Source organism: Phacochoerus africanus, unplaced genomic scaffold (genome assembly GCF_016906955.1).
Source record: "Phacochoerus africanus isolate WHEZ1 unplaced genomic scaffold, ROS_Pafr_v1 Scaffold_47, whole genome shotgun sequence".
Lineage (NCBI taxonomy): Eukaryota > Metazoa > Chordata > Mammalia > Artiodactyla > Suidae > Phacochoerus > Phacochoerus africanus.
Genome location: NW_025927418.1, coordinates 8,191 through 22,348, shown reverse-complemented (window position 1 = coordinate 22,348; position 14,158 = coordinate 8,191). Strand labels below are relative to the sequence as shown.

General features: G+C 41.2%; 1 non-coding gene across 1 annotated transcript; it reads right to left on the bottom strand.

Annotated features, from left to right (window-relative positions):
• Positions 1 to 5,610: 5,610 nt before the first annotated feature.
• LOC125119305 (U6 spliceosomal RNA) lies at positions 5,611 to 5,717 on the bottom strand. Its single transcript, XR_007133065.1, has one exon. It is a non-coding gene; the product is annotated as a U6 spliceosomal RNA (small nuclear RNA).
• Between the last annotated feature and the right edge of the window lie 8,441 nt (positions 5,718 to 14,158).

Genomic DNA, 14,158 nt, shown 5'->3' with positions numbered 1-14,158 from the left:
CTCTTGCTATACCTGCAGCACATGGAGTTTCCCAGGCTACAGGTTGCATCAGAGCTACTGCTGCCAGCCTAAACCGCAGCCACAGCAACCCCAGATCCAAGTTGCATCTGTGACCTCTACCAGAGCTCACAGCAATACCAGATCCTTAACCCACTGATCGAGGCCAGGGATGGAACCTACATCTTCATGGATACTAGTCAGATTCGTTCCCACTGCATCATGACAGCAACTCCAAAGGACTAGCATTTTTAACATTGATTCTTTCCCTTACTTCCTTGACTTTTTTTCTCTCTCTCCTTACTCATTTTCACTTCTCTCTCTAGCTTAAATAGAGGGAGAGGAGAAGCAGGCTGAGCTTTTTGAGACCAAATAATTAACTTGTTTTTTTTCCTGCAGAATCCATTTCTTTCCTGGTCTCTTAGATGGTCTGGCTGGTAGAGGCCCTAAAGCGCCATCAGGATATCTGCCCCAATCAGTGGGAGAGCCTTCTGGTGATCCATCTCTGTTTCCAGGTCAACTAACATGAGCCCCCTCTCTTTCCAGAAGTTAATTTAAAACAAGATCTGGGAGCTCCCATCGTGGCTCAAGCAGAAATGAATCTGACTAGCATCCATGAGAACACAGCTTCAATCCCTGGCCTCGCTCAGATGGTTAAGGATCTGGCATTGTTGTGAGCTGTGGTGTAGGTTGCAGACTTGGCTTGGATCTGGCATTGCTGTGGCTGTGGTGTAGGCCGGCAGCTACAGCTCCAATTCAGCTCCTAGCCTGGGAACTTCCATATGCCGTGGGTGTGGCCCTAAAAAGGCAAAAATAAAAATAAAAATAATAAAACATAAGATCTGACTCCCCACAGTTTCCATAATTCATTAGAATGACTCACAGAACTTAGGAAAGCATTAACTTTATATACACAATTTTATTACAAAGGATTCAAATCAGGACCAGACAAATGAAGAGATATGTGGAGTGAGATCTGGAAGAGTTTTGAACACAAAGCTTCTATGCCCTTTACTGTGGAATAGGGTGCATCACCCTCCCAGCAAATTAATATATTCACCAACCAGGAAGCTTTACCAAGCTGCCATGTCTAGCATTTTTACTGGGATTTCGTTATGGAGCCATGATTGGTGGAGTCATTGGCCACATGACTGAACCCAACCTCCAGCTCCTCCCTGCTTCCTTGAGGTCAGGCTAGCTCAAAACCTCAACCCTCTAAACACATGGCTGGTTCTTCTGGGGACCAACCTCCATTCTGAATCATCTTGTTAGGACAAACTTTGGTGTCATCCCAAAGGATCATGAATAATCAAAACACTCCCATTACCTAGGAAAAGGAAATAAGGAAATAGTTGGGTTTTTTTGGTTTTTGGTTTTTGTTTATTGGGTTTTGTTTGTTTGTTTTTTGGGTGTTTTTTTTTTTTTTGCTTTTTAAGTCCACATCTATGGCATATGGAAGCTCCCAGGCTAGGTGGTCTTGAATCAGAGCTGCAGCTGCAGGCCTACACCACAGCCACAGCAGCATGGGATCTGAGCCATGTCTGCTCCCTAGGCCACAGCTCATGGCAATGCCAGATCCTTAACTCACTGAGAGAGGCCAGGGATCAAGCACACATACTCATGGATACTAGTCAGGTTCTTAACCTGCTGAGCCACAATGGGAACTCTGGCAAACATTTTATTATACACGACAAGCTTCATACTCTGTAGCACCATGCTATGGAAGAAGAAAAACAGAATCGTGACATCTTGAAGACATGCTTTTGTTTAACATGCTTTTGTTTAATTGCACAGCTTTTGTTTAACAGCTATGCATAAGAGAATATTTAAACCAGTCCTGACAGGGAATGGTACTTTAAACAGACTGAAGGCTCAAACTCTAAATGTCTCATTTAAACCAAAATGCTGTTAACTGGCAAATTTAAAATGTTCTGCCACCCCACAGACTGTCAGCTCCTGAGGAGGATCAAAGCCCTTTAGAGGTTATGGAACAGAGTAGCACAAAGCAAATTTATCAAAGAGATGATATAAATCTGAATAACAATTTGGCAATTTACAAATAGGAATATTTTGATTAGGTGATGCGGAATCATTGTACCAACTTGTACACCTGCAGAAAGCCAACCTTCAAGGCCAAGTTAACAAAAGCAAGGTCCTTGGTGATGATAGGATCAGAACAGCAGCAAAACTCGATACAGTCTCATATTTTGACCCGTTTCCTTTCTCTCCAGGTGTACCATCACCCTTCTATTTTCTTTTTTTTGTTTGTCTATTTGGTCTTTTTGTCTTTTCTAGGGACCGCATCTGCAGCATATGGAGGTTCCCAGGCTAGGAGTCCAATCAGAGTGTAGCCGCTGGCCTACCCCAGAGCCACAGCAATGCCAGAATCTGAGCGCATCTTCAACCTACACCACAGCTCATGGCAACACCGGATCATTAACCTACTGGGCGAGGCCAGGGATGGAACCCACACCCTCATGGATACTAGGTCTGGTTCATTAACCAGAGGGGCCATGACGGAACTCCTCTTTTTTAATTTTAATTTCTATTTTCATAATATAATGTTTTCCCTTAGATGTACTTATAATATTTCTTCATTTGTAGCATTACTCACATCATATTTATTTTCTTAAGGACACATCAAGATTATCTAGATTGATCTTTGTAGAGAACAAGTTTCCCCTCAGTATATTTTACCATCAAACCTGAGGATTTATCTTATGCTTGTGTCTGCTTTTAAATTGATTATGACTAGCTTCTTCCAGAGCAGTAAAGGTTCTGACTTACCCTAGGGTTTGGCCTGTGCATCTTTATACACAGAAAGACTCAGTCCATGAGCACAATTTTTTTTGGTCTTTTTAAGGCTGTACCAGTGGCACATGGAGGTTCCAAGGCTAGGGGTCTAATCAGAGCTGTAGCCGCCAGCCTACACCACAGTCACAGCAACACCAGATCTGAGCCATTTCTGCGACCTACATCACAGCTTATGGCAACGCCGGATCCTTAACCCACTGAGCAAGGCCAGGGATCGAACCCACAACATCATGGTTCCTAGTGGGATTCATTTCTGCTTTGCCACTATGGGAACTCCCCAATTATTTTTTTTAATTAATTAATTTATTTAAAAATTTTTTTTGTCTTTTTAGGGTTGAACCTGTGGCTTATAGAGTTCCCAGGCTAGGGGTTTCAATCGGAGCTGTAGCCACCAGCCTACAGCACAGCCAGATCTGAGAGTGTCTGCAACCTACACCACAGCTCATGGCAATGCTGGATCCTTGACCCGCTGAGAGAGGCCGGGATTGAACCCAAAACCTCATGGCTCCTAGTTGGATTCATTTCCACTGTGCCACAATGGGAACTCCATTTTTATTATTATATTTTTTTTGCATGAGCACAATTAAAAGTTGCCATTCAATCTAGCCAGTGCTTACTTATTGAGGCATGTGTGACTAATTCTAGGAATTTATTCCATGCTTAGTTGCCTCAATGGTATGTCCTAAAGCTTGAGCCCTTTAAAATTTGTTTCTTGACATTTGATTGTTCATTTGACGCCTTTATGTAGCTTTCATCAGTGCAGTGTGAATAAAGAATGAGATTACTTTGGATGGGACCAGAGAGCTGGTAGACATTACAGAGAAGCTCAGAAATACAATTCTACCTCTGCCTTGGGTAGACCTCAAATGTGTATGTTTTGAATGTCCAAAATCATTAAATGAAAAGACAGTTGTTCCAAAGACTCAAGCCCTTGTGATTGGACATGATATTTGGCTTCAGTGAATTAGCACTCAGCATCTGCCTTTTATGTTTGATGTTTCAGAAGCACTCTGAGGACTGCTGGCCTTTGTGTCTAAAAGATAAGAGTTGGACACATAGCTGACATCCCAGCTGTATACACACAATCCCATTTTATCTACCACCCACACCAAGTATTGTTTAGTCAAGATTTTGTCATAGAGCAGCAGAAGAAATATAAATCAATTGTTTTTTTCAGCTGCCCAGTGGAGCAGTTCAGCCTGCTGCATGAGGTAGCCTGGACAATCCATTTGTTTTCTTTCTTGGGAGTGGTCCTGAGTCCTCACTTGTCCCATGATAAACATGCCTCAGAGAACAATCACTGTGAGCCAGGTAGCATCACTGGAAATTGTGCCACAAACTAGCATGGGCCTTAGTGAGCCCTGTGCCAATGCCCCATGCATAGGATCCCCTACATGGGCAGCTGTGAGCTTCTCGAGGCTCGCAAACTCAACCTGTCCAAAACAACCATCATGATCCAAACTCCTTCTCTTCGCTTCCTGTCCCAGGCCCTGGCACCACCATCCATCCAGAAATGGAGCTCTTTCTTGACTGGTTTCTCCCCTCACTCCCAGGATGACCATCCAACAAGTTCAGCCATTGGCCCTCCAACTTTTCTCAAATGTATCAACTTCTTTCCATCTCTGTCCAAGCAACACCCATCTCGCTCATGAAGAAATCTGATACCTTCCCAACTGGTCAGCCACCTCCACTGCTCCTCTACCCACTCTCCATCCTAGTCCATGGTAATTTTTTAAAACAAAGTTCTGTCACTGAGGAAAGCCCTTCAACAATCTCCCACTGATCCTAAGACAGGGATCAACATCTCTGTCTGTTCACTGTGGTCTGACCTCTGTCTTTGACTCTGGCCTCACCTGGGGCCACACAACACCCCCTAAATCTTGACAAACCAGCCCTGCTGGTTTTCCTTTCACCCACGCTCCCCCTTCACACAGCCATTTTTTTTTTGTCTTTTGTCTTTTGTCTTTTGAGGCCCACACCCGTGGCATATGGAGGTTCCCAGGCAAGGGGTCAAGTCAGAGCTGTAGCTGCCGGCCTACAAAACATCCACAGCAACATGGGATCTGAGCCGAGTCTGCAACCTACACCACAGCTCACGGCAATGCTGGATCCTTGACCTGACGATCGAGGCCAGGGATCAAACCCACAACCTCATGGTTCCTGGTCAGATTCGTTTCTGCTGCCCCATGACAGGAACTCCCCCACAGACATTTGTAACTGCCAGTCCCTCTACTTGCAGTGGGACTGTCCCAACACCATATCCCCCTGTTAGAATTTTTTTCTATTGAAATATAGTTGATTTACAACATTGTGCCAATTTCTGCTGGACAGCAAAATGACAACATTATATGTATATATACATCCTTTTTTATATTATTATCCATCATGGTCTATCCCGGAAGATCAGATTGGATAGTGCTTCCTGTTCTATATAGTATGACCTTGTTGTTTGTCCTTTGTAAATAAAATATTTGGCGTCTATTAACCTCAAGCTCCCAGTCCATCCTACTCCCTTCCCCCTCTCTCTTGGCTATCTCAAGTCTGCTCTCTATGTCTGTGAGTCTGTTTCTGTTCCGTAGATAGATTATCTGTGCCATCTTTTAGATTTCACATATAAGTGATCATATATTTGTCTTTCTCATTCTGACTTACGTCACTTAGTATGATAATAATCTCTAGTTGCATCCATGTTGCCATACCTCTTTTTTTATTGTGTTCAAGCGTGTGTAACAAAATTTACCATTTCAATGATTTTGAGTCTACAGTTCAGTAACATTAAACACTTTCGCATTACTGTGCAAAAATATGGAACACTTCACAAATTTGCATGTCATCCTTGCACAGGGGCCATGCAAATCCTCTCAGTATTGTTCCACTTTTAGTCTATGTGCTGCTGATGTGAGCACCTTTCCCCTTTTGGCTATAAAGTCAGACTCATCCTGTGGACCTCAGCTTAAAAGTCATTTATTCAGGGAAGCCTTCTGACACCAGGCCTATCAAAGTCACATGTCCTCTTGGTTGCACAATACACAGTATGAGTTATATGCTTTTTCATTGGTGTCTGCTCTCTCTCACTAGACTGTGAGCTCCTTGAAGGCAGCACTCAAGGTCAAGAGGAGTATTAGGCACACATTAGGAGCTCAGTGCATCCTAGTTAAATGGATGAACAAAGACATGTGATTCTACCTCCAGTGAAGACCATCTTTGACGTTATAGAAAACAATGTAGTTTGGCATTATCTTGAACTCTATTCCGGAGCAGGGTCTTGACTTTCCCTTTGGGAAACTAAAATCAATCATGAAGGGTGTTTTTTCCCTTTTCTCAAATAGAAGAATTATTAATTCAGATGTTATCTCTAAAGAAAAAGAGGAAAACACCTGATGGTCTTTAAATAGTGGGTTTTCCTTTTACTCTATTAATCAAGGTTTCAAAACTGTTGAATCTAGACCGTAGACTGAATCAGTTTGTAATTTTCAAACACTAATGTCAGGTAGAGCTTATTATGCCTAAGCCTGCAAGAAACCCAATCTGATGCTACTCAACCACTTCTATAGAGAAGCCCCACCACTCATGGGTCTAGAGATGGCTTCCCTGGAACCTGAAGTATGTCTGCATCCATCAAGTTCAAGGAAAATTTGTCACACCTGACTCCATGAAGCCCTGCTATGGACCAGACTGGATATTCTGAGATTTCATGAGGCCAAGGATGCCAACCCTAAGTTACAGCAAGAAGAGCTGTGACATTCAGGTGACACTTCGCACTTTGTGGGTCATCCCTAACACCAAGAGCTCTTAGGGATCAACGTCAATACGAACAACAGCATCTTAATTTTACAGATGAGGGGAAACACTCAGAGGTCAAGCAACTGGACCAGCATCCCTCAGCCAGGAGGCAGGCCAGATGTGGCACCTGGTTTTGATGCCTAAACCTTTGCTTTTGTCACTCTAATTTGCTAAATATATCATTAACCACTGAATTTTAGAGGTGACTTCTATTACAACAGCACTGGTTGTAAATGGTATAAATAAAGATCTGGTCACTTTGCACCATGAGTGAAGCTGTGAAAAGTAAAAGAAATGTGGCCTGTGATTAAAAGGCTCTTTAGTGTGCTTGAACACTTACCACCTGACTGCATACTTTGTGGTTATTCAATAAGTATGTTTTGAGTCACTGGCTGATCAAAAGTCTAGAGGTAGCACATGATGATCAAGACTGTTTGGTAATGCCCAACACCCTAAAATCTCTGGGACAATGAGCTCTCCCCAGGCTCTGGTTCCACTCTAGAGTGTGTCCTCATGCAGGACACAGTCTTGAAGCTGGTTCCTGTCCTGGCATTCTGCAAAGTTTCACTTAATCTTAGGGAAAAGCTAGGATGCCCTCTGCCTCCAAGCATAGACTCTGGTAGGCTGGGTCCCCTGGGTTTCCTCCAAATCCTTCCTGTTCCCACCCTCATCATAGAGAACGTGGTAAAGAACACACTAATCTCTTGGATCAAAGTGAGAACAAAATGCATAACACTCCCACTGCAGGATCAGAGCATGCTTAGCTAACCCTGTGGGCTCTTGGCTGAGGAGGTGATGAAAGGGAGAGAGGCGCCTGTCATGAGGTCATGGACCAAAACCTTCTGACACCTGTCCCCTTTCCACCACTACCCACATCCATACTTGGCCTAACTGAGCCAAAGGTTCCAGTAACCAAAAATGTCCCTCAGCCTGACATTTCCCACCTCCCCATTAGGTTTTCCTTTTTTTCTGTAACTACAAATCTGCCTTTCATCACCTCTGCTGCATGTTCCCTCAGCTCCCTATCCCTATGACACTCACCTCCTCTCTTCTTGGCTACAGCTCATTTCTTTTCAGGTCAGCCATCAAAAATCCAACTGGAGCAGAATATAGGTAACTCAGCTCTATTCACACAGCATTGCAAGCACACACACTCCCAATTTTTATAATCTACCTCCATCCTAGGTTTTCCAAAACTCCTTTGTTTAAAAAAGACTTCATTCATCTCTTACCTCAGTGTCTCATTTTCCATGTAATTCTGAAAAGACTACAAACTGTTCAGAGACAGTGGGGGAGTTTTATGTCTCTCTCTCTCTTTTTTTTTTTTTTTTTGCTTTTTTCTTTAGGGCCCCACCCACAGCTTATGGAAGTTTCCAGGCTAGAGATTGAATCAGAGCTACAGCTAACCTCAGAGCAATGCCAGATCCCCAACCCACTGAGCAAGGCCAGGGGTCGAACCCACATCCTCATGGATACTAGTTGGTTCCTTTGCATTGCAGTACAATGGGAATTCCCTCATTTTTTTTTTAAATCAAATCATCATCATCATTTTGCTATTGTTGTTATTATCATTTAGCATTGACTTACAATCTGATCATTATTTATAAAATTCTCTTTCCTAGCATAAAAACCTTCTCCTTTTGTATTCCTTAAAATTAATGATTTTATTGTTGAATCTTAACTTTGTCAGCTTAAGAATTGTTTCCAATAATGTCTGCATTTTACCATCCGTACCTGCTCATTTTCTCCTCAATGTTTGTTTTCTCTCTCCTTTTTTTTTTTTTTTGGTCTTTTTTCAGGGCTGCACCCACAGCATATGGAAGTTCCCAGGCTAGTGGTCAAATTGGAGCTGTAGCCACTGGCCTACACCACAGCTCACAGCAATGCTGGATCCTTAACCTACTGAGTGAGGCCAGGGATCAGACCTGCATCTTCAAGTATACTAGTCAGATTTGTTTTCCCGAGCCATGAGAGGAAATCCTCAAGTGTGTGTTTTAATATAAGGGCTTCATCCAAAGATACACTGTGTGTAAAAGGCAACAAGAATGTGCCTGGGGTCAGGGACCACAACCCAGAAGCACAGGAGAGCTCTGGTTATTCAGATATCTGTTCCCATTTTTAATTTTCCATTACTTTTCAGAGAAAATTGATGCCCCAAGAAAACCATTATTGGTTATAGAGAAATATTGATTTTATTTTAGGGGAAAATCTTACATTTCCGTAATGTAAGATTTATAGTTTAAACCATTTTATTCTTTTTTTTTTCACCAAAACATCATAGTTCTTTACTTTCATAGGATGTGAGAGATTATATACCATAACATTTCCAACAACAACAGCCAAAATGTGTGTGCCAGGAACTACCATAGCATAGCAGGTCAATTAAACACCAAACAAACAAAAACCCCAGCCAAACAAACTTCTAGAAAATGAAATCAGATTTGTGGTTACCAGAGGTGAGTAAACCATTTTATTCTTAAAATTATTCATGACCATGTATTTTGAAGGGTTCATTTAACAAACTTACTGTTCAAATCATGGATTGAATGGAAAAGCTAGGAAAAGCAGCACTGGAAAAAAAAAAGCACAACTAATTTGGAAGCGCATTTGTAGCTTTCTTTCTGCTAATCCTGAAAGGACTGATCTGAAAGAGAAACTCTTGGGCTGCAAAGACATTGGAAATTAAATTTCTCATAGAGTACTGAATATTAAACAAAAAGAAGGATTGCTGTAGGTGTCTATGTATGATCAAAAAGATACATGCTCCCCAGTTCATTGAAATAGCCAAGACATGCAAGCAACCTAAATGTCCATCAACAGAGAAATGGATGAAGAAGTGGTACATATATACAATGGAATACTACACAGCCATAAAAATATAATAATGCCATTTGCTGCAACATGGTTGGACGTAGAGATTATCACACTAAGTGAAGTTAATCAGGCAGTGAAAGACAAAGATTTGATATCACTTATAGGTGGAATCTAAAGAAGAGGATACAAACAAATTTATTTGCAGAACCAAAACAGACTCACGGGCTTTGAAAACAAACTTACGATTGCCAAAGTGAAAGGTTGAGGGGGGAATGGACTGGGAGTTTGGGACTGGCTATGCACCTTGTAGACTATGGAATGACTGGCAAACAGGAACCTCCTATATAGCACAGGGTACTCTACCCAACATTCTGTGATGGCCACATGGGAAAAAAATCAGGAATAGAATGGATTGTGTACATGTATAACCAAATCACTTTGTTGTACTGCAGAAATTATCACAACATTTTAAATCAACAAAACTGTAAAAAATGAGAAAAAAGAATCCAATATTGTATATCTTATATAATATTCAACATCAACTATACTTCATTAAAAATATAATATTAAAAAAGGCATAAGCAAGAAGATAACTTACAGGGATTCAAAATCCAGTTTAGGAAAACAAAATTAATAGAACGAGACCAACATGTAGAAGCCAGGACCTGTTCCTAGAAAAGGGTGACTTCCTTCTTGTTCTCCCTCACCCTGTCACTTTGACAAGGGGGGGGTCCACAGTCTTTGTACCTTCATTTGCTACTATGAAAAAATTCCCTGGAGAATAACTTTATTGTGATTCTCTTATTCTTCCTTAGTAGTTTGTTCCAACATCACCTACCATAGCATAGAACTTCTATTCTGAGTATGCAAAGACTGTATTCAGCTGAGGTCCAAAAGTACAAGGAGAGAACTTTCTAGTTAACTAATAACATAGTATTACTTGGATTTTTTATTTGTTTTCAGGCCTGCATATGTTTAATTTAACTAGTGCCTTATACAAAGCACTCAAAACTGGTTTTTTCAGATTAGAATACAAGACATAAAAAAACTCAAACATTTCAATCATTTACAGTCATAAAATATCCTACTGAAACATAGCCAGTGACCCTGAGGACAGACATGATCTACTGCTCTGTAAAACTCCAAAATTTACCAACTGAAGACAACAGTAAATATCAATTATCTCTAGAGTTTTAGTGGGGCAAGGATTAGTAACAATTTAAGTGGGTTCATTCTGACTCTGTGTCTCTCACAAGTCACAGCCAAAATATAGGTGAGGGCTGTTAAGATCTAAGAGCTCAATGAGCTGGAGGACCTATATGCATACTAACCAATTCATGTGGCTGGTGAACTTGTACTGGTGGTTAGTACCAAGCCCCAGTTTTCTGTCATGTGTGCAAAACCAAGCATGGCCCTGGGGGCTCCTGGGCACACAAGCCTTTCTGCATCCCCCATTTCTTATTTTTTAGGGAATTTCAAAGGGCAAATAGCCTCCATGACCTTCCAAAGGGCTGGTTCAAAGAGTTGCTAATCAGGGAAGCAGGGGATGCAGAGACCCTGGGGGAGGAGCTGCAGCAAGAAACAATGTAGCTTTGGGGGCAGGGTCCTGGTCTCTCCTCAAGGAATATGGATAACAACATCTTTGAGCTCTTCTACAGAACTCAAGTCCCCAACACATGGAAGACTTGGAAGATGTTAATGAAGCATTCTTTATTCCAGAAAGAAGACCACCAGACCACTGAACACCAGCTTTGAAAACAATGCAAGCTTGCCTCTACCCTGATCCTTATCTGTGGCCCTATTTTTCACTCCTCAAACTATAAAACCACCTCCCCATCTCTCCTAAGAGAGGCACAGTCTTTGAGGCATTAGCCTGCTGTGATCCTTTTGCCTGGCAAAGCAATAAAGCTATTATTTCTCCTTCACCCAAAACTCTGTCTCCACATTTCTCTTCAGCACCAGTGAGCAGAAGCCAAGTTCCAGCGACATGTGCTTCTTGGCTGGGTTCCCACAAAGCAAGCATGAGAGAGGTGGAGGCAACACCCTGTTTATGACCCAGTCACAGTAGTCACATAACATCACTCGTTCATTAGAAGTGAGTCAGTAAGTCTAGCCAGCATTCAAGGGGAAGGGAATTAAGCTCCACTTTTGAAGGGAGGGATGTCAAATAATTTGTAGACATGTTTTAAAACCATCCGTAGTTACAGATAAATGCAAATTATTTTAAAATGTTTTTATAGCATATTTTGAGATATAATTATGCAAGGTAAAATTCATAACTCAAGCATACAGCTGACTAGTTTTACGTGACTATATTCCTGTGTAACCACTATCTCCTCTAAAAATAATATTTTGTTTTATATAATACACCATATTTTCAGCTCCATAGAGAGTTTTATCACCTAAATTATTTTGAACTTTCTACATATACGACATCTACAAAGACATCTCTAGTTCTTCCTTCTAATCCTTATAACTTTGTTTTACATTTCTTGATTTTTTTTTCTCTCCTATCTGGGGCCTCTGGCACAATATTGAATAGAAGTGGACATCCTTGTCTTAATTTGAATTTAGGGGAACATATTCATTATTTCACCATATTTAACTGTAGGTTGTTTTATCAATAATTCTTATCAAATTAAGGAAGCTCCTTTCCAGTTTGATTAGCTTTGGCAATAGACCTAAAAAGAGAATCACAATTCATGACTTTCCTATTTGCTCATAACTTTAAACATTGGCCAAAGTATTGCCTTTAGCTGCAAATGGCCCTTATCTAATTTATAGAAAACCATGCCAGGTCAACACATGAAAAAAAAATATTGCCCAGGCAGTTCTCATTTTCCAAATATACTGCTCTTCAAAAGTCTATTTGTGGAGTTCCTGTCATGGCTCAGTGGTTAACAAACCCAACTAGCATCCATGAGGATGAAGGTTCAGTCCCTGGCCTTGCTCAGTGAGTGAAGGATCTGACATTGAAGTGAGCTGTGGTAAATGTTGCAGACACAGCTCAGATCTGGCATTGCTGTGGCTGTGATGAAGGCTGGAGGCTACAGCTCCGATTAGACCCCTAGCCTGGGAACCTCCGTATGCCACAGGTGTGGCCCTAAAAAGACAATAAATAAATAAATAAATAAATATACCAGGTGACCAGGTATAAAAGTGGCACAGGGAATAATTCTATAATTTGGCAAGTTGACTAAACATCACCTACCATAAGATAGATAATAATAATGAAAATTGTTCAGCAAGATCATTTCATTCATGTTAGTACATCTGTTTCCCACTGTCATGTGCAAGCTACTGCCTTGGGCTATAAAACTTCAGCAAACAAGTCTCAATTTACCAATACTTCCTCATGTGGATGTTGCAATCATATTTGCTTTTCAAATGGAAAAGCATAAAACATATACAAGGGATAGACACATTTTGGGTTTCAGATTGATTTTTACAGTTGGTGGTGGTTGGCAAGGCTGTTTTTGATACCAGGTAAGCAGGAAGTGTGAGCAAGTGAGGGATGTCTCTGGTCCTCATCTAGAGTGAAAGGCTTGTTTTCCAAAGGACATTCACAAACACCAGAGAAAAATGGGGCATTAGGGCACAGAGAAGTCTGGTGAACCCATTTCTAAGTGGGGCAACTGTAGATCCATCCGAAGGTTGATCAAAGGGCAGCTGGCTGGGCTGGGTGTGTGCCAAGGTAGCTATGAGGTACAGATCCAGCAGGGACAATGAAGGGGCTCTCAGTGTTTACATAATAAATGATGGCCTCTAGGGAAGAAGTACTCACTTTTCTCAAGGTTTTCTATTTGTACTAGCTGAACTCAGTGTCAAATATGAAAGGGCATCTTTCCAAAGGCTTTTAACACTAGTCTCATTTGCTATGTAAACAAGAACAGAAGACATCAAAGCCAAAATGCCATTACTCCTTGGATTCTGAGCATTCAGGTAGAGCTGATTGCTCTGTTTTTATTCCTGTTATTATTAAATCATTGATTTGATCATCCAATGAAACAGGAAAATTTTTAGCAAAGATTGGTTTTTCCAAAAGTAGAACCATGACAGGATGTGTGTTTGGCTTTTCCCTTCTTAATTTTCTGAAGCTCTCTTAAGGAAGAAAGCCAGTGACTTAAAGAGTTGGTAAATAAGATTTAGAAGGATTTTCAGGGCTCCATGAAATCTTTTTTAATTACTATTCCTCTGGACATTTATTTCGAAGTGCCCTGCCATGGCTTTGATGATTACCGGTCTAAGGTTCAGACTTCTGCCCTGGCTACAGCGAAATTAGGAGTAGATCACTTCCCACAGAGAAGGATCAGAGGATAGACCCTGGAGAGAACTTGGCCTTTTCTGGAGGTCACCAGATAAAAGTAAGGTAAACATCCTTCCCTGACAAGTGATTTCCTGAGCTAATTACACCCTCCTTTAAAGGCAGTCTACCAGATATCACCAGAAATGAGCTTTAGACTCTCTTACCAAGCTTTATTTCAAGTATTTTCCAATGAAATTCACCTTATTCACCCTGATTTCATCTATTCACAGTTTGTGGCATTTTTCCAAGTTCTAGTTTTTTTCATGCTCCCTTCTTGTCCTTTGCTATAATCCTTTCAGAGTTGAGGCTGTCTTACTCATATTAGAATTCTCCAGTTTGACCCATAACCTGGGAACTTCCATATGCCACAAGTGCAGCCCTAAAAGGCAAAAAAAAAAAAAAAAAGAATTAATGCCAAGGAGGTTAGGTTTCAGTTGTTTAGGT